The sequence below is a fragment of the Oreochromis niloticus genome, linkage group LG12, assembly GCF_001858045.2.
Source record: "Oreochromis niloticus isolate F11D_XX linkage group LG12, O_niloticus_UMD_NMBU, whole genome shotgun sequence".
NCBI classification, from domain to species: domain Eukaryota; kingdom Metazoa; phylum Chordata; class Actinopteri; order Cichliformes; family Cichlidae; genus Oreochromis; species Oreochromis niloticus.
This window is the reverse complement of record NC_031977.2, coordinates 28167254-28180408: the sequence shown is the minus strand read 5'-3', so window position 1 is coordinate 28180408 and position 13155 is coordinate 28167254.

The following is a 13155-nucleotide window of genomic DNA, read 5'->3' as shown; positions in this document are numbered from 1 at the left end:
TTGTATATGCGGTTAATGCCATTAGCAACACAATTCCTCCAATGTTTGTGTTCCCACGCATACATTATGCAGACCACTGTGTCAGAGATGGACCAGTAGGAAGTATTGGTAGTGGAAATAAATCAGGATGGGTGCAAGAAACAGATTTCCTCATCTTTCTGAAGCACTTTGCAAACAACACCAAGGTAAGCCATGGAAAAAAAGTAATTCTTCTCATGGACATCGCAATGGAATTACAATGCTGGTGCACAACTACATTTTTTCAGCTTCATTGTTATGTTCAAAAGTTGGTGCAAGAGTTATAGGTTACAATGCCCACTGAGCCAATGAGGCAGAACTCAAGGAAGACCAACCAAAATTAATGAAATATTCAGTTGCTGGAAATTCCATAATTTGTCTCTTTTGGGGGGTTGGAATATGTTCAAAAGCTAGATTTCTGCATTCTGTCACACACACCACACACATAGCTACATAAATAGTTCTAAGTGCATTCATGTGTTGAATAAAAAAGATTACATGTTTGCATTTTTGTCAGTACCCTTATTTCATTGTGTTACATTTCACCCCAGGATATGTTACAACTAACCCAGACTATGGGGTTAATTGTAACATTTCACTCTTTGTGTTTGAGACCATACCATCCAATGAGTAATTGTGCTGCAGAGAAAATAGCTGCACTATTTAATAGCAAAGAAATGTAAATACTTTGCATTACATTTTGAATCCACTACCTTAAAAGAGCTCCAAGCTACAGACAGAAATGTCAAAAATGTCCCCGGTCTCCCCTACTATTGCTGAGGACCACAAAAAAGCCAGACAATGTTTGAAATGAGGGGTGGCTCAAGACTTTTGCACAAAACTGTTAAAAAATATCAATTTTTTAACATACAGTCGTTGTCCAATAACTACAGTTTGCTAAAACATAAAACTGTGTCACTGACAAGTCAGAGGAAGAGATGGGAAGTTTCACAGTTTAGCACCAATTTGGTGTGTGTGTGTGTGTGTGTGTGTGTGTTTTATTCATCATGTGACTGAATCATGTTAGATGTGCATGTTGAGGCCATTTTGAGTTACCAGCCTGAACTAGCTTGCATATTTTACTCTATTAGTTTGGACTAAATGTCAAGTTTAAATCCTCCCTGCTCTGGCACACCCATACTGTTAAAGTACCCCAGTAAGCCATGACAGGGAAACACTGCGCCAACATGCACCAAAATAGATAAAACCTTTAAACTGAAGCAGCTAAATGTATTTCATCAATCATCATTTTGACATTCACATTTGATTTTTCTTCTGTCACAAAGTGTCTTCCATGAAATGTTGAAGCTAAGACTTTACAGACCTTTGGTGATGGGTAGGAGATAAGCACATCTTATGTCTTGATGCATATTGTTAACTTAGAACTGCCTATGTGTATTGTCACTTTCAGTGGGTTTTTTGGCTAAGACAACGAGACAACAAAAACACTCAAGCGATCAGATTTCCACAAATATAGAGTGAATTCACCACTAGAATTTTCTTCAGTGACAGGCAGAGGAGTGACTGAAAGGTTATTGGAAAAATCTCATTATTTTGATTTGTGTGTATTCTTTATCATTGTTGTAATGTAAACCACTTCGCCAATTTTGTATCTTTTATTCTGACAGTGATACAGAGTGAAGCATCTTTGAATTTGTGTGCGCGGGAGAGAAAGAGATGAGGAGCATACATATCTCACTGACAGCTGAAGCTTTCTGTCTCCTCTGTAATTGCAAACAGATTTATTCCAGCTTTGTAGCTGGCTTTTTCACAGCTGTGTCTAGATAGCAAGAGGCAGTTTCAGACACTTATTCTTTATTCCCCAAATTGAGAAACATACTTATCAATGCAAATGAAATGACTGCTGAGGAAGGCGGAGGAGAGGGAGCAGTGAGAGGAATACCAAAAAAAACCCAGCAAATTCACAATGAAACCAATCCCAGAAATCACAGAAAGGGACCATTTTTTGTCACTTAATTTAGTTTTAGTTGTGTAGCACACTATTCAGCACAGTATGACAGAGCGAGTGTGAAGGTAATCCAGTTAGATGGGTTGCTTCAGCTCTCTTCTGCTCAGACTGGCTCTTTGTTCTGATAGGCTGAGTGCTGACCAGACTTAAGGCTTTTGAAGTAAAGGTGAAGAGCAATTAGGTTTACTGTCACACACACTGTATACACGCTCCCTAACACATCCACAGAAAGATAATTCCTAACAGTGCACACAGTATACCACAGTTGAAAATAATCAGTAGTCAATAACGACACAATCATTTTCTTTTCCTCATAAATACTCTTCTCTTTCTTTCATGCCCTTTTTATATTACAGGTTACATGTTTCACTTCCAGAATACCTCCTTAAAACCCATGCTGAAAGAAAGAAGAAACTCTTACAGGACTTTAAGAGTGTGCAACAACTGCTATGTAAGTCACTGGCACGTCACACTGTGCTCAATTCTGGTTGCAATCTCTCAGACTGTGAAGTGACCAAAGTGTGTGCTTTAACCTTGAAAAAAACTTTATTTCACTTCCATCTTTTTAGTTGGTCTTTGCGCTTTTTTTTCTTTTCAACTTCTTCTCTAAAAGGGTGCTTATAAAAAGCTCTGCCTACCAGAGTTTTCTGTTCCATTTTATGTATGTCATCTGCTAATTAGCCGGTTTGTAAACATGGCTCACAGTCGCAGTTATATTGCAAGAGCTTGATCCAAAATCACTGGCAATTGCAACTTTGTAACAGGCTGTCTTTTGTCACTTCAGATCCAAACTGCCTCTCACTTTTGTCAAGAGACCACCACCCAAAAGAAATGTCTTAAAAACTTCACTTGAATCACTCTTCTCAATATCATCTTCAGAAAGTTAATGAAACCAAAAAATATTTTAATAGAATTTCATTGCATTTTCCTTTTTTCATAAGCGTAGAAAGAGTAGCCAGCTATGACAAAACTTTATTCCTAGACTTCATTACTGATTCATTTTCTGTGTCCGGCATTAACCCTACGTGGGTTTTCTTCATCAATGCAACTGCTTTATTCTGTCATTGTGTGAACGTTCAGTAGAAACACTCACGTGTGCACAAGACCCATTGCCATGAGCTGTTTTGCAATGTATATCCATCAGAAGAAAAAAAGACCACTAGTGATAGAAGGAACTGATAAGTTCAGAAGCATACCTTACAAGCACAGTGTACAGTCAGTAGTCAGCGCTGCCAGGTGAAAGAGCTTTTTATACTTCACATTTTTGTAAAGAATCTGTAGCATTACCAAAAGTATGTTTAGCCTTGACTTTAATCTGAGCTGAAGATTTTGCATTAAAAATGAATGTTTTGCAAGTTCTTATTTTAAAAAGAGGTGCTATGATTTTAACCCACCATCTTGTCTTTTTTAACCCTCTGACATTATTCATACATAGTCAATAAATAACCCTGGCATGCTAAGAGTGACAAGCCAATACCTTACTCATTTCACTATGTTTGGGATGTCAATGCAATCAGTACAAGGCTAATAAATATAGATTTAATAAACATTGATTTTTTTAATACTGGTAGCTTGACTGAAATAAACAATTGTGGTTCAAGTGTTGCATGTATGTACTGTATGAGTGCGTGTAGCATGTGTGACATTATGTGGGGTAGAATGATGGCAAAATAGGATTTAAAAACACACTTATAGTCTTTATATATATATATCTATATATATATATATATATATATATAACATCTGCAATGGGAAAAATATGCACTTATGACTCTTTATTAAGTACGCCCTCCTTTGCTGTAGAACTGCTTTAACTCGTTTTAACTCAGGGTCAACCAGTTTGAAATGATTTAAGCTTTGTGACATGGCACACTATCCTGCTGGAAGCAGGCATCGGAAGATGGGGATGGTTTTATGAAGGGATAATATTATAATGAATATGGTCAGCAATAATACTCAGGTTGGCAGAAATCAAGACTCATCAGACCAGAAAGAGCTTGTTTTTCCAGTCCTCTATTGTGCAATTTTGGGAGACTCAATTTCATAGATTATAGGAAGCCTTCCAACCAGTTCACAGCATCTATGCATTCTCCTCTAATATCTGTGTGTATATCTTAGAATTTTGATGATGACAATTTTAAGATTGACAGCTTGATCAGTGAAGTGTCTGCAGCGATGTGCTTGCTATATGACGATGTTGTCATGAACGTAGAGTAAGATGCTCAAATGAGACCTGCACCTCTGCGAGGAGCCAGTTGAGCGGGTTCAACCATATGTCTGGGATGCATTTGGAATTGTTTGGACAAGGTAGACCCAGAACACACTGAAGAAATGAGGTCTCTCAGCTGCCATGGGAAAACTCCAAGTCCCCAGTAAGAGCTGTATCTGATGCCGGGGAAAGAGAGGTCTAGGCAGCTCTGGTTTGAGTGCTTCCTCCTCACCTCAGACCTAGATCCATCCATTTTCTTGGAACTATCTATTAATGCAAGCAAATATGTTAATATGGGGTAAAGCTTCACACTGAAAGTGAACAACAGGACTGGATCAATCAGACTTTGATATTCAGGCACTGCTGCGATGTAATATGTGACCGTGTTGTGAATTTAAATCTGAATCAAAATCTAATGTGTTTTTTTTTTGTTTTTTTTTACCAGGGTTAATCTTGATATGGTGAGAAGAGTGTGCTAAAGAACACAAACAAAGTCTCCTGTTTCTCCTCCTCCATCCTAGCTTTTAATATGCAAATCAGTATGCCTGATGATGGATGTCATCTGGCATGGTAACCAGTCCCATTTAATGCCTGTAGACAAAAAAGCTCACAGTCAAGCAATTTCCTGAGCATCACCACGCATCATTTTTGAGTGGATACCAAAATTGACTTGTGGCTCATGATTTATGAGGTTGAAGCAGCACAGCAACAATGAATAGTGAGTTTATATTGGAAGTGATGACTGCAGAGGAAAGAAAAATATCCACTACATGTTTGATCAAACTGTCCTCAGATTTCTCAAGTATTTCACAGGCTGCTCACTTTTTCACTAAAGTAACTGACAAATTGTAAGATTGATGATTAAATGATGAAGTGCATGTAGTAATGTTAAAATCAGATGATTATTGAGTTACATTGAGAAAGTGTAGGGAATTTTTGCAGTTTAGACTAAAGTTTTATACTATAGTTGCTACAAGTAATTAAAAGTAATGTAATGCAATCAAAGTAATAAAAGCCAGAATTTGTCATTTGGTTTGTTTCACCAATATTCCAATTTTTCCAGAGTTAGAGCACATGGTCAGTGATGATAGTGAACCCCTGCAGCACTGCCCACTTACAGGCATTAAACACGACCTTCTCACTTTGTGCAAAAGCAAGAATGCCAAAAAAATAAATAAAGAAAATACCAAGCAAAATTAATTTTCTTGCTACATCAGTGCTACATGCACATATTATACACCATCTGTCACTCACTGTCCCAAATGCACTTGCACCACCCTGTCAAAATACACACTCATACCTATTTTCTTTTGTAGCCCCAGCCTCCCTTTCACTTGCACACATGACAAACACACACACCTTTATTCCCTCTACTGTAGGGGACATTTATTCTGATTATGTTGGGCTCTGGAGATCGAAGATTGTAGTAATCAGAAAACTGGCCAGGCATCTATCACTGCAGCAACCAATCAAACAACCTGCTCCACCGACAGCAAATGGGAAAAATTACACACAGAAATGATTCCCACCGGTCTGTGTGTGCGTTAACTTTTGTACTTCTATCCTTGCGAGGACAGATTTCAGAAGCATTTACAGTGTTCGAAGTAAGATTTCATCGATCTTTTCTTTAACAGGCATAACAAATGTTAAATTTCTAGTTTTGAATTAGGATTTAGTTAAATTAATTAATGTGTTTCGGGGGGAAAAAGGTGAGAAATGAGTCTTGAAGGAATCTTCTGATCGGACCTCACTAGAGTTGGGTTCAATGTCTGTATAGGATTTTTTTTTTTTTTTCCAGTGTATCTGGGGAGCACAAGGCTATTTGTTTTAGCTGATGATAAAGGTGGCAATGTATTTGGAAAGACAGAGAGTAGGGAATTTTCAAAAAAGTGTGAGGAGTTTAGTACCGGCATCACTAAAACCCCAACCCGAATCTGACACACAAATACACACATGGACTGTACTAGAGTACTTGCAGAAGCTGCTTTAATCGAACTGCCCCCCAACTTTTTTTCTTCAATTTTCATTAACTCACATGCACATCATGAATGCAGTTATTGTGTGTGCACAACATCCTACATGTACATATTTACATACTTACATTTTACTGCTGGCTGGTATCCAGATTAAGGTATTTCTTGTTAGCGTTCACAGATGGATGATGGAGTGCATGATATCGCTTGGATTGGGGGGAGAGAAAAAATAGAGAGAAAGGAAAGCATATGACATAGAAGCCAATTGTAACGGTAAAACAATAAAAATAAAATATAAGAACAGATGACTGATGACCTGTTGTGTCGATCAGCCCATGATCCATACTATCTCCTAAATTAATTACCATGACATTTTTCACAACACTGATGGTCTCCAGAGAAGAAAACCTAAGTACTTTTCATATTCTGTAATCTACAGTAGATGTGGCACTTTATTCCTGGATTGTGTGAAATATACCAACCTTTACTAGATAAACTAGCAAGAAATTATGTATGGACATTTGAGATTCAGATAAAACTAAGCTCCGGTGGATTTGACTCTGGTCATGGTTCACTGATGTACTGTTTTGTGCATGTATGGAACATCATCAGCGTCTGTTTTTATCAAATACGATACAGTTATCTCGCTTCACTTATTTGTTTTTTGCTGCACAAATGAGAGCATACCAACACTGTCACTGAAACCTGCTGTAAATGTTTCCCTAACACAGCCAGTCTCCTATCAGTCTGCGATGATGTGGGGTCCAGTTGGCAATTTCTACAATGTATTTCTGATAATATGGCAATTAACTGTGATAAACCAGCAAATAATCCTGTACAGACGGTTACATTTAAAAGAAATGCACATTTAGCTACTACATTTGCACTTTTCATCTTTCCTGTTCTCCAGGAACATAACCAGAATACAAACAGCTGGCACCTGAGTTGAGTCCCCACGAGTTGTGCTTATTGATAAAGACATATTCAGACTGATGGCAGCATGTTGGCAATCTGTCTGTATTCATAAATTAGACAGCTATTTGCAAACATTCAACAATTGCTCTGAGTGATTACCCTCTATCAGATGAGATGAGCCCTCTTGTCTGTAGTATCGGCCTTTATTTAATAAAATATTGATATTTAATGTCCCTGTATTGATGCATTATTGTTACACAAAATATTGTGATATCTCCTACCATTATTATCTGTGCCTCACTGTTGTCTTTGTAAGTTATTTCTTAAAATCACTTCATTTTACTTCCTGCGTTATTTTGAAGGTTAGTTTTTCAGAGAACTCTTTTGAGATTTAATTTCCCCCTTTCCCACCCCCACTTCCTGCCTTCAATATTATTACAATTAAGTTAACTTGTGCTTTATTACCCGCCTCTCTGGAGTGTGTTTTTAGTTTTCTCTTCAGTCCCTGTCAATTTTGTTCAGTGTCCTCCGTTGTATTTAGTTCAGAAACCATATTATTGATATATCTGGTTGACAGTTTCCCTGCCACCTCAGTGCAGCACTTTTTAAATACTTTTTAAATAAAATATCCCTATGATTTTACTAATGCCCTCAGCCCTGTGTTGTCAGGACCACTCAAGTTGGTGATTGTTTCTTTTCATGAAGTCTATACTTGTAGCCTTGACAGCAGAACAAGTGTTAAGAAGGTTTCCAGTAGAATTTAATGCATAGAATTTGCTGAATACTCTGAGTCCTTCACTTTTCATGCATTGCCACGATAAGGTCAACAACTACTGGGTAAGCTGATGATCTCTTAAAGTAGAACCATACCCTGGCTACAAAAAGTTTCTGGATTTCGTGACCAATTCACTGCACTTGAGAAATTACACTATTTATACAGAAGTAAGTATTCTCAAATGAATTGGAATAGATAAGAGACTTGGGCCAAAATATGTCTGTTTTTTTTGTGTCAACTCCAGATGCCCTTTTTTTTTCTTCTTTCATGACAACATATTTACTTTTCTTAAGAGCTTTTCAGGTATGTTTCTCAAGGACTTTATTTGCTTCTGCTGCTCTTTGGCAGAGAAAAATCTGAACGAGTCCAAATAAATAACTATGCCAGTTTTTAATTAAAAAAACTATCTAACAAACAAATAATAGATTTAAATAGATTGATACATTTTGTAATTATATACACCACCACAGTGAATTTTTGGTGTAACAAACATTCATATATCAGATTTGGCCCTTCCTATGTTTACTTTGTTATTTTTTTTCCCATACAGATGGTCAGTCTTCCTTGCATCAACATCTGTTTGGACCTCATATTGAGCGCTCCAGTGAGCATGTCCTTCAATCAATTTAAATCTCTTATCTGCTTAAGTTGTCATGGGGAGCAGGCTTCACTGGTACATGAAATGGCACGCCAGTTTAAATGTCCAATTACTTTTAAGCCTGTTAAAATGGGAGACTGTGTATAAAAATAAATGTAATTCCTAAACAGTTACTGAAACACATTTTTTCCACCGTTTCAGTTAAAGATGAAAGTTTGCACTTCAACCACATCGTAATCTTTTGATGCACTGTGATGGTGCAACGATGGAAAAATGACACAAAATGTACTATTGTCCAAATACTTCTATGTACACAGACCTAGCCGTGTCTGTTAATAGATAAAAATGTACAGATATGATTTTTCACTCCCTGCCACATGTACAATCCACCAAAAAATGGCAAAAATGTGTTACAATGACTACATCTTTACATAATATTTACATGACAGATTACACAGTCATCACACACTATGAAACGCGGAGCTAGAATGAGCTCACATATGGCAAAGCTATGGGATGTGTCTAGTCTTTTAGAAGGTGCCTTTGTAACCTGCACGCTGAACACTGCATACAGGTAGTAAACACACAGAAACACATACATACACACTCTCGAGATAGATAGATGCTATCAATGACAAGGCACCGAGTGATGGAGTCAGGAGGAGGTCATTGTGTGTGACTAGATTTGGCTTGGGACTGACTGAGTGCATCTGTGTGAAAGTGCATCCATTGTGTGAGTGTGTGTGCGTGTGCATGTGTGTGTGATGTGCATGTATAATGACTCTCTCCATCTGTTCACCCTTCCTGCTTCAGATCCCAGTTATGTTTTCCTACTGTGATCCTGCTGTTGTTAGCTGTGCATCTAAAGAGAAAGTCTTCCTGTGCGAGTGTGCGCAGGGGGGTGAGAGAGGGAGAGAACTGCAGAGGGACCCCTCTACCTCCTACGGGCACACCTTTTCTCTTCCTGCCCCCCCACGTTTACAAAGTCTCGTTAAGCTGCCCCCCACAACACAGACTCTTTCACTCAAAACACACATTCACCCCAACACATGTTACTAGCATCTGGTCCCTCTTTGCAATGTCAATAATTTCCTGTTCCATAGATGTGTCTCGGTGTGTTTTAGCAGGTAAAAGGTAAATCAAAATTGCATCAATCATCACAGCTGGATAAAAGCTCGGGGCTGTGTTTTTTTTCTTCCAGGCTATGGACAGTTGCATAGAAAAAAAAGCCCGTTTGCCATGAAATCACAAAGACGAAAATGATGTTACGGCTATTACCTGACATGAAAGTGCCATTTTAAAAAGAGCACAAACATCAAAAGAGAAATAAAGGATTTAAAGGTTACAGGGAGGTTGCTGTGTTAAAGTCTGTCAGATGTGTATGTGTTCAAGTGATTTACAATAATGTAATTGGATTTACATTGTAAATGGACAAAGGCTTATTTTCCATTCATACCACTGGTTATCGCAAACATAGACCAAGAGGCCGTGACTCACCTCTAGATTGTTGTCCTCAGCAAGGTGTAGTGAAACAGAAACAAGGATTAACTAAGAAACTGAATCCAACAAAGCCGTGTGGGGGGATGCCTTCCTCAGCACCTCTATAAACACAGCGAGGGTCAGCAGTTTCAAAGGGACAGACTGTCCTTCAAAAACCCAAAGCTCCCCCATTTAGGAGCTTTGCACTTTGCTTTGCATTGTAACGACATTGTGTTTACTCTTCCTTTCACTCACTCTTTGTTCAGGTTTAGCCATCACAATTACTTGGTTAGTTTTAGGATTTTTTTTAATGTTTAAATACATCCCTCCGTAACTTTAACCCCACACATTAACAATACATGCTTACCCATTGGGACAAATTAGTCTTGTCTAAGCATTTATAAGTTGGTGAGTTGGTGCTGGGACATGGTTTGTGCGTATCTTTAAAAAAAACTGTAGCTTTTGTCAGAACAGTGGCATTTGATGCTCGGGAAAGAGGAGGAGCTCATGTTTCCCATCTTCTGTTTCCCCTCCACTGTCTATTTCGCTTGTTTTCTTTCCACTGCCAATCTTTTAGTACTGTTCATAAAATTGGCCCAGATTGCTCCATGTATTTTTACTGGCTTGAGAGAGCCAGCGTATTGGCATTTGTGTATATTAGCTTCCAGGCTACAGTATAAATCTGTATTGATGATATGGCAGCCCCTATGGGACAAGGTAGATGAGAGCCAATCCTGGAGCCTATTGACTGGTCTGGAATTGCTTTTGTAATATTGTTTGGGAAGACAGACGACTATGAGAGAAACAAAGGGGGGTACTGGGGGCTTACAGCCTAGGTGTGATTTTTCTGTTTCTTTTATTGTTGTAGCTTTTCAGAAAAAGTGCTCAGAGGATGAAAGAGATGAGGGGAAAAAACACAGAGTAGAGAATTAAGAGAAAAGAATCAATGAACAGAGCGGAAGAGGGGATGTAAATATCTAAGAAACAAAAAAGGATGAATGTGTATTTAAATGAAGGAAAAAAAACAAGAACAGAGGGATGTAAGAAAGACTACAAAGTGAGGAGGAGAGCGATAGTGGTAATTACATTTGATTGATTTGAGACTGGAACAGAAGACCTTCTGTTTATGTTAGTGTGTTAGTGTATTTACTATCAGCTTGTCATTTTAGTGAGCTGTTGTAACACCCAGTAGGGTGGTGTTACCTCCAGCTCACAGTGAGCTAGGAAGTATGGTAATATTTACAGTGTCTGTGTCACTTCACAGCCACAAGATGCTAGAGTGGCAGGAAATTTGTATGTATGTGTAGTAATAATGATCTTATATCATATACTATAATGATTGTATTGCAGACTGTATCTGTTCCATACCTCCTCCTAGAGACGCTAATCAGTGTGGCTGAAACTTTAAATAAACTGCCTTGGCTACCAGGATTATCAGCATCTATATAGCGTTTGAGAATTATTTTTATAACAATCAAATCCTTATAAATTATATATGTTATGTGTCGTAGGTCATCTCAGCATCACGTGTACGTACGATGGCACGTCTGTGACTTGTATTCTTCTAAATTATTAATATTTCATGAGTATTAGCTGATCTCAAATCAAACGGAGACTTTGTGCTTACATTACATGTATGTTTATCCTGTTGACATTATGTGTTGTTGGTTGTGAATATGTTTGTAAACAATTTTTAGTGCAGTGGTGCTTTGGGGTAACTGGAATGTGCAGCCATGCATATCTGTAAATAAGTGTTCATCAATAATTGATTGCTTTGTGTCATGAAATGAATATGTAGCTTGCAAAGAAGAAGAAATAATGTATATATTATTTATTTGTCTGGTGTTTATGAACATGATGAACGTTGTTCATGTTTGTATTTTAATATGAGTGAAGTGAACAAGTACTAAAAATACTGAATAATCAAATTTTCTTATGTTGCTTGTTTGTCAGATTTGATCCTTTCAACTTAAATAACCATTTTCTATAATCTTGCTAATTCATCTAACTTTAATAGAAAAGATAACCTTTATTAGTCCCACACGTGGGAAATTTGTTTTGTCACAGCAGGAAGTGGACAGTGCAAAAGTTGTGAAGGAAAAATTAGAATAAAATAAGATAAGAATAAATACAGTACACAGAAAAGCAATAAGCAGAAGCTAGTATGATTGTTTTGGCCTGCTGACTCATTCATCAAATATTTAAATAAAATAAGTTTCTTTTTTTATTATTATTTTTGAGTTTATTAAGCTGTTAATCAAAGGTACTATCTGGGTTTCCTGGTTTGTCCTGACATCGTCTACTCAACATGCTTTCCCATCTGCTTTACACATTTTCTGGCCTCTTCTCTGCACCACTCTGCTGCTGTTCTTATTACCCTGATTTACATGGAGGTAAAGTCCACATGGAGAGCGTGCTGTTTTTGTCCAAATAGTCATGACATAAAAATAAAAGCAAAAACTCATTTTACATGAAAGCAGTTTAAGCTGATTTACACAAAGACATTTGAGCAAATGTGAAAGCTGATCTTTTATTGTAAATGATGCTGTCAACAACTATTTTTTTGTATAATTTGTGAGAATCGATCATAGAATAGACTCACCTCTACTTTTTTTGTTTTACATTTTTTTCCAAACACTTGATATGAGTGGCAGGCAGTGTGGTTTTTTGCTCTGGATTGTGCACTTTATGAAGTAGAAATCCTGCTAAGTGCTACAAAATACAGAATATTTTTGGCGTCACATATATAGCTCAGAGACACAGGGTTTTCTGAACTGTTTCTCCCCTCTACCCTCTGTATTTTTTTTTTCCTGTCAGAACTCATTAAACCTGGTTTTTATTTACAGCTATTGTTTAAAGTATCTGATTATCTGATCCACATTATACATTATGTGAATTATATCATTTCAATGTAAATGCAAAGCTTAGATTTTGAACATCACACATTAGCTACATCCTTCTGAGAATTTTCCCCTTCATTACACCTTTACAGATACTCAGGTGGATACTCAGATGAAAGCCCACCTGTGTCCTGAGTATCTGTAGAGAGCTAGAAGAAAGACATGTACTGTGTACTGTGTGTATTCCTTTAAGAGACTCCAGGTGAGCACTTTACATTTATGGATGCTTGTTGCAAAGCGTGACAGAGAAAAGCTTCAACTCTTAATGTCTTTCTCTCTTTCATTCCCTCTCTCTCTCACACACACTACACACACACAC